Source organism: Brassica oleracea, chromosome C1, assembly GCF_000695525.1.
Source record: "Brassica oleracea var. oleracea cultivar TO1000 chromosome C1, BOL, whole genome shotgun sequence".
NCBI lineage: Eukaryota > Viridiplantae > Streptophyta > Magnoliopsida > Brassicales > Brassicaceae > Brassica > Brassica oleracea.
Genome location: NC_027748.1, coordinates 10,606,126 through 10,612,926, shown reverse-complemented (window position 1 = coordinate 10,612,926; position 6,801 = coordinate 10,606,126).

Here is a 6,801-nt window from a genome sequence, read left to right as displayed (position 1 = left end):
TTTCTATTTGTTTGTTATATTAATATATTAATATTTATTTCAAATATAAATAATAAAAATTTTGAATTTAATTGTTTAACCAGAAGCATCATAAAAATGTCTTTTCATATATTAGAAAGTGTAGTTTTCAAAAAATAAAAATATGGATATAATTTTCAAATTTTAAATAATAATTAGGATAATTTTCAAATTATCCCTATTTTAAATCTAGTGATTTTGTATCCAATATTTTAAATGTGTTAAAATATATTGCTGATTTATTAATCTAATTTTTACAATTAATTTAAGTAACTTTTCTGTTCCAGTAAGAGTAGTTAGAGGAATAGCTAGTGAATCAGCTGTTAGGGGAAAGGCGCTTGACCAACGGGAGAAGACACCCTCGCGGGATCGCGACTCCCTCGCTGGATCGTGACCCTTTGTCCCGGCCATTGTAGCACGTGTGTTACCCATGGCGCTTTCGGTTATCTAATAAATCATTTAGTAATTTAAAAAAGAGAATAGCCTATTCTTTTGTATCTCATATAGGTTTTATAATTATAGGGTCAAAATAGAAAAACTCACAATCATTGGGTTTAGGGATAATCAGGCTCAAACTGATGGCTTCGACCACGTCAAGGTGACACTCTACATCCAATTCCAATATAGTCCCTATGGGTGCATAAGAAATGTATTGAATCATTTCTTTTTAATGAAGAGACCTGATCGCAACTACGAATATGAAATTAAAAGGATCTAATTGGAAATGATACTCCGATTTATTTGGCTATGTATTGTTCCATTCGATCTTTTAGGTCTTGCGTTACCTCGATCTGACCTCCTTCTTGCTTTCATATGCGGGAGGTCGAATTCAGATTGCTGCTCAATTATTTGCGAACAGGTAATTGTGAACTCTCGGGAGAATCGATGCTTGCATCAAAGATGGTTGAACATAGTAAAATAAGAAGTTGAAATTATTCGTTTGGAAATTAACACTAACTAGACTTTGATCTGCCCCGCGCGGATATATTTTTCAAAACTATGTTTTTGTTTGCTTTTCATGTCAATAATATAAGGGCTAGGCAAAATACTCGAATCTGAAGAACCGAACCGATCTCGATCCGAAAAAGTAGTACCAAACCCAAACCAAAATTGATTAAATATCCGAATTATTCAAAATTTTGATTTTTAGAGAACCGAAACCGAATCCGATCCGAACCGAAGTATTCCGGGTACCCGAATGTAACCGAAATAGATTTATATACTTATATATTAATTATTTTTAGATTTAATATATATATATATATATATATATATATATATATATATATATATAACATCTAGAACATATATAATACTTTTAAGTTTGTTTAAATACTTAAAAATGTATACAAATAATCAATAGTAAATATATAAAATAGTAAAAGTATACTTAAAACACCAAAACTACTTAAAATAATTATTGATTCTCTATTCAAATATTTCAACTAAAGTAATTTATATGTTAAGTTTAGGTATTCTGACATATGTTATTCAAATATATATTTAATATATTATTTTATTTATAGTTTTTGGGAAATTTAAAGTATATAAATATATAATGAGTTTAATATATTATATCTCTCCCGGAAATAACGCCATCACCACTCACTTTTGCCGTTTTTTTTCCAATTCACAGAGCATATATGGCGTTGCTTTTGATCTCCATTTTTGAACTGTTTACAAGTCTGGTATTATTTATTCACCGATGTAAATCTTAGCGTAATAAATTCTTGTTTTTAGCCTCGTCGATATTGTCTCTCTTTAACTTCTTCAATTCTCCCTTTTTTTTTCTTTTTCAGTTCATTCACTTCTGATTTTAGTTCCATGGTCTCTTTCTTTCTTTTTCCATGTATTTGCCATGGTCTGTTTCTCTCCTTTTCTCAGAAAACAAAAAAACAAATGTTTGCTTCAAATTTCCTCTGAACCTGAATTTTAAACTAACCAAATGACTAAAATAACTATAGAGAATGAAAGAATAACAAAGAAAAAATAGAAAAAATGGTTATCTTTCTGAATTCTTTAAATTGCAATAATGTTGTATACATTTTTTGTTCACATAAAATTCTGTAAATTTAAAAGATATAGATACGACTTATATATTTCCAAATTTTTCTATTTGTTATATTAATATATTAATATTTATTTCAAATATAAATATTAAAATTTCGAATTTAATTTTTTAACCAGAAGCATGATAAAAATGTCTTTTCATATATTAGAAAGTGTAGTTTTCAAAAAATAAAAATATGATACAATTTTCAAATTTTAAATAATAATTAGGGTAATTTTCAAATTATCCCTATTTTAAATCTAGTGATTTTGTATCCAATATTTTAAATGTGTTAAAATATATTGGTGATTTATTAATCTAATTTTTACAATTAATTTAAGTAACTTTTCTGTTCCAGTAAGAGTAATTAGAGGAATAGCTAGTGAATCAGCTGTTAGGGGAAAGGCGCTTGACCAACGGGAGAAGACACCCTCGCGGGATCGCGACCCTTTCTCCAGGCCATTGTAGCACGTGTGTCACCCATGGCGCTTTCGGTTATCAAATAAATCATTTAGTAATTTAAAAAAGAGAATAGCCTATTCTTTTGTATCTCATATCAGTTTTATAAGTATAGGGTCAAAATAGAAAAACTCACATTCATTGGGTTTAGGGATAATCAGGCTCGAACCACGTCAAGGTGACACTCTACATTCAATTCCAATATAGTTCCTATGGGTACATAAGAAATGTATTGAATCGATTCTTTTTAATGAAGAGACCTGATCGCAACTTCGAATATGAAATTCAAAGGTATCTAATAGGAAATGATACTCCGATTTATTTGTCTATGTATTGTTCCATTCGATCTTTTAGGTCATGCGTTACCTCGATCTGACCTCCTTCTTGCTTTCATATGCCGGAGGTCGAATTCAGATTGCTGCTCAATTATTTGCGAACAGGTAATTGTGAAATCTCGGGAGAATCGATGCATGCATCAAAGATGGTTGAACATAGTAAAATAAGAAATTGAAAGATTTCGTTGAAATTGTTCGTTTGGAAATTAACACTAAGTAGACTTTGATCCGCGCGCCCGCGCGGATATATTTTTCAAAAATATGTTTCTGTTCGCTTTTCATGTCAATAATATAAGGGCTAGGCAAAATACCCGAATCTAAAAAACCGAACCGATCTCGATGCGAAAAAGTAGTACCAAACCCCATACCAAAATTGATTAAATATCCGAATTATTCAAAATTTTGATTTTTGGAGAACCGAAACGGAATCTGATCCGAAACGAAGTATTCTGGGTACCCGAATGTAACCGAAATAGATTTATATACTTATATATTAATTATTTTTAGATTTAATATATATATATATATAACATCCAGAATATATATAATACTTTTAAGTTGGTTTAAATACTTGAATATATATACAAATAATCAATAGTAAATATATAAAATAGTAAAAGTATACTTAAAACACCAAAACTACTTAAAATAATTATTGATTCTCTATCCAAATATTTCAACAAGAGTAATTTATATGTTAAGGTTAGGTATTCTGACATATGTTATTCAAATTTTTATTTAATATATTATTTTGTTTATAGTTTTTGAGAAAGTTAAAGTATATAAATGTATAATGAGTTTAATATATTATATCTCTCCCGGAAATAACGCCATCACCACTCACTTTTGCTGTTTTTTTTTTTAATTCACAAAGCATATATGGGGTTGCTTTTGATCTCCATTTTTGAACTGTTTACAAGTCTGGTATTATTTATTCACCGATGTAAATCTTAGCGTAATAATTTCTTGTTTTTAGCCTCGTCGATATTGTCTCTCTTTAACTTCTTCAATTCTCTTTTTTTTTTCCAGTTCATTCTCTTCTGATTTTAGTTCCATGGTCTTTTTCTTTCCTTTTCCATCTATTTGTCGTGGTCTATTTCTCTCCTTTTCCCAGAAAACAAAAAAACAAACGTTTGCTTCAAATTTCCTCTGAACCTGAATTTTAAACTAACCAAATGACAACAATAACTATAGAGAATGAAAGAATAACAAAGAAAAAATAGAAAAAGTGTTAATCTTTGTGAATTCTTTAAATTGCAATAATGCTGTATACATTTTTTGTTCACATAAAATTCTGTAAATTTAAAAGATATAGATAAGACTTATACATTTCCGAATTTTTCTATTTGTTATATTAATATATTAATATTTATTTCAAATATAAATAATAAAATTTCGAATTTAATTGTTTAACCAGAAGCATGATAAAAATGTCTTTTCATATTTTAGAAAGTGTAGTTTTCAAAAAATAAAAATATGGATATAATTTTCAAATTTTAAATAATAATTAGGGTAATTTTCAAACTATCCTTATTTTAAATCTAGTGATTTTGTATCCAATATTTTAAATGTGTTAAAATATATTGTTGTTTTATCAATCTAATTTTTACAATAAATTTAAGTAACTTTTCTGTTCCAATAAGAGTAGTTAGAGGACTAGCTAGTAAATTAGCTGTTAGGGGAAAGGCGCTTGACCAACGGGAGAAGACGCCCTCGCGGGATCGCGACCCTTTGTCCCGGCCATTGTAGCACGTGTGTCACCCATGGCGCTTCCGGTTATCTCCCAGAAATATAGCTACCCCTACCCCCTCACGTCAATCCCACGAGCCTCTTATCCATTCTTATTCGATCACAGCGAGGGAGCAAGTCAAAATAGAAAATCTCACATTCATTGGGTTTAGGGATAATCAGGCTCGAACTGATGGCTTCGTACACGTCAAGGTGACACTCTACATCCAATTCCAATATAGTCCCTATGGGTACATAATAAATGTATTGAATCGATTCTTTTTAATGAAGAGACCTGATCGCAACTTCGAATATGGAATTCAAAGGGATCTAATAGGAAATGATACTCTGAACCATTTCTTCTGACTCTTTTTCAAATTCGATAAATGTTGGTTGATCGTATCTTTCATTATAGTTCTATGATTCAGAGTATCATTTCCTATTAGATCCCTTTGAATTCCATATTCGAAGTTGCGATCAGGTCTCTTCATTAAAAAGAATCGATTCAATACATTTCTTATGTACCCATAGGGACTATATTGGAATTGGATTTGAATCAGATTTCGGATCAATCTATATTGATTGACTGCCTCCATTATGTTGTTGCTAGCAAATACCACTCTTTTTGGTTTTGGATCTTCAAAAAAATTCCCGCAGGAGATCCGGACCCAATTTTTTCTGATCCTTCGATAAAAAGATTCATTTTCTTCATAAAAAATAGGAGGTAGAACCAATAAAGATTTCTTTTTCAATTCATCCCTGGAGTTGAAAACCTCCTTCAAGAATTGTCTTTGATCCAATCCGTAGGAATCAATAGAAAAGGCAAATCCCGTATGATACACCAGATCCGGCTCGGTTATTGATAGAGTGAATAGATCTGCCATTTCTTGAAATCTCTCTTCTGACTCAAAATCGTGGCGTAACGTGTATCCCCCCCTCTTCCGTTCATGGAATAGATGAAATAAATAAAAAAATGGATTTTTGTTCAAGAATGAAATCTTATTGGAACTGTCCATATCCAGTTCATCCTTCGGAACCGTATCACATCCCAGATCTGATGAAATAGGATGAATTGAGACGGTATTTTGTAAATACGTAATTATCTTGAATATATTAACTATTTCTTTATTTTCCGATCGCCTGGAAGGGACAAAAGAAACATCTTGTTCTTTCTTCAACAATTTCTGATCCCTAGTGGACCTCTCAGTAGGATTCGAACCCAGATGAAGTTCTGACCATCTGTCAGAGAAAAAAGAACGAATGGCTCTTGTAGAATTCCAAAAAAATTCTTCGCTTTCTTCCGGAAGCAGATGATTATTCATTCGCTTTTCACGTTCCGTGAATAGCCGGGGCATTGAGGAATATCCAGAAAGGTATTTAGGGAATCGGTCTGATTCTATCTCTCTTCCTTCCGTTTGAATAAAGGAAGGATCCCAAAGAATCGATCTTTCTTTTAGTTGTTGAATCTCTCTTTGATTGATCAATGTGTGATAGTGATATTCCGAATCCTCATTACTAATGGAATCGAAAGGATCTATGAATTGATCAGAAGATCCGTTCAATTGGCTAGAATCCGTTACTTGAACGAAACTAGATCTTGTAGAACCATATTGAATATTTGACGATACATTTCGTACCTTGCTAAAAAATCTATCCTTGTTTACCAACCACACATTGTCTAACCAAATCCAATTCTCTCTCGATATTTTCCTCAAAAAATCCGATTCGTGCGGATTCTTCCCCCAACTAACGAAGAGATCTTGGTGGAATTGCCACATATGAAATTGAGCACAATTTTGCAAAGAAATAGCCCGCTTGTTTCTCGAGAAGAGATGGGAAACATGCTCAATATCATTTGATTGAATAGTTGACCCAGCTCCTTGTTGTTTGAAGAAACCCTCCACTTCAATTGGTATTTTTTCACGAAAAGCAAACATGAGATAACAAATCCAGTCTTTCACTAAGATTTCGAATAGCCGTCCCGAATTCAAGTTGATTATGTTTCGCCTCTTATTCGGAGAAAGACGATCAAACAATTCCCAATCATGGCCCTTGCGGATCGGATCATCCATATAATATACAAAAAGAAACTCCAGATATTTGATATCTTTCTCTTTAAATGAGATATCAATTCCAGCGACGGTTTCATTAGATATCTTACAACAAAAATCCCTCTTTTTTCCGATCCAGTTCCTCCACCACCGCGAACTC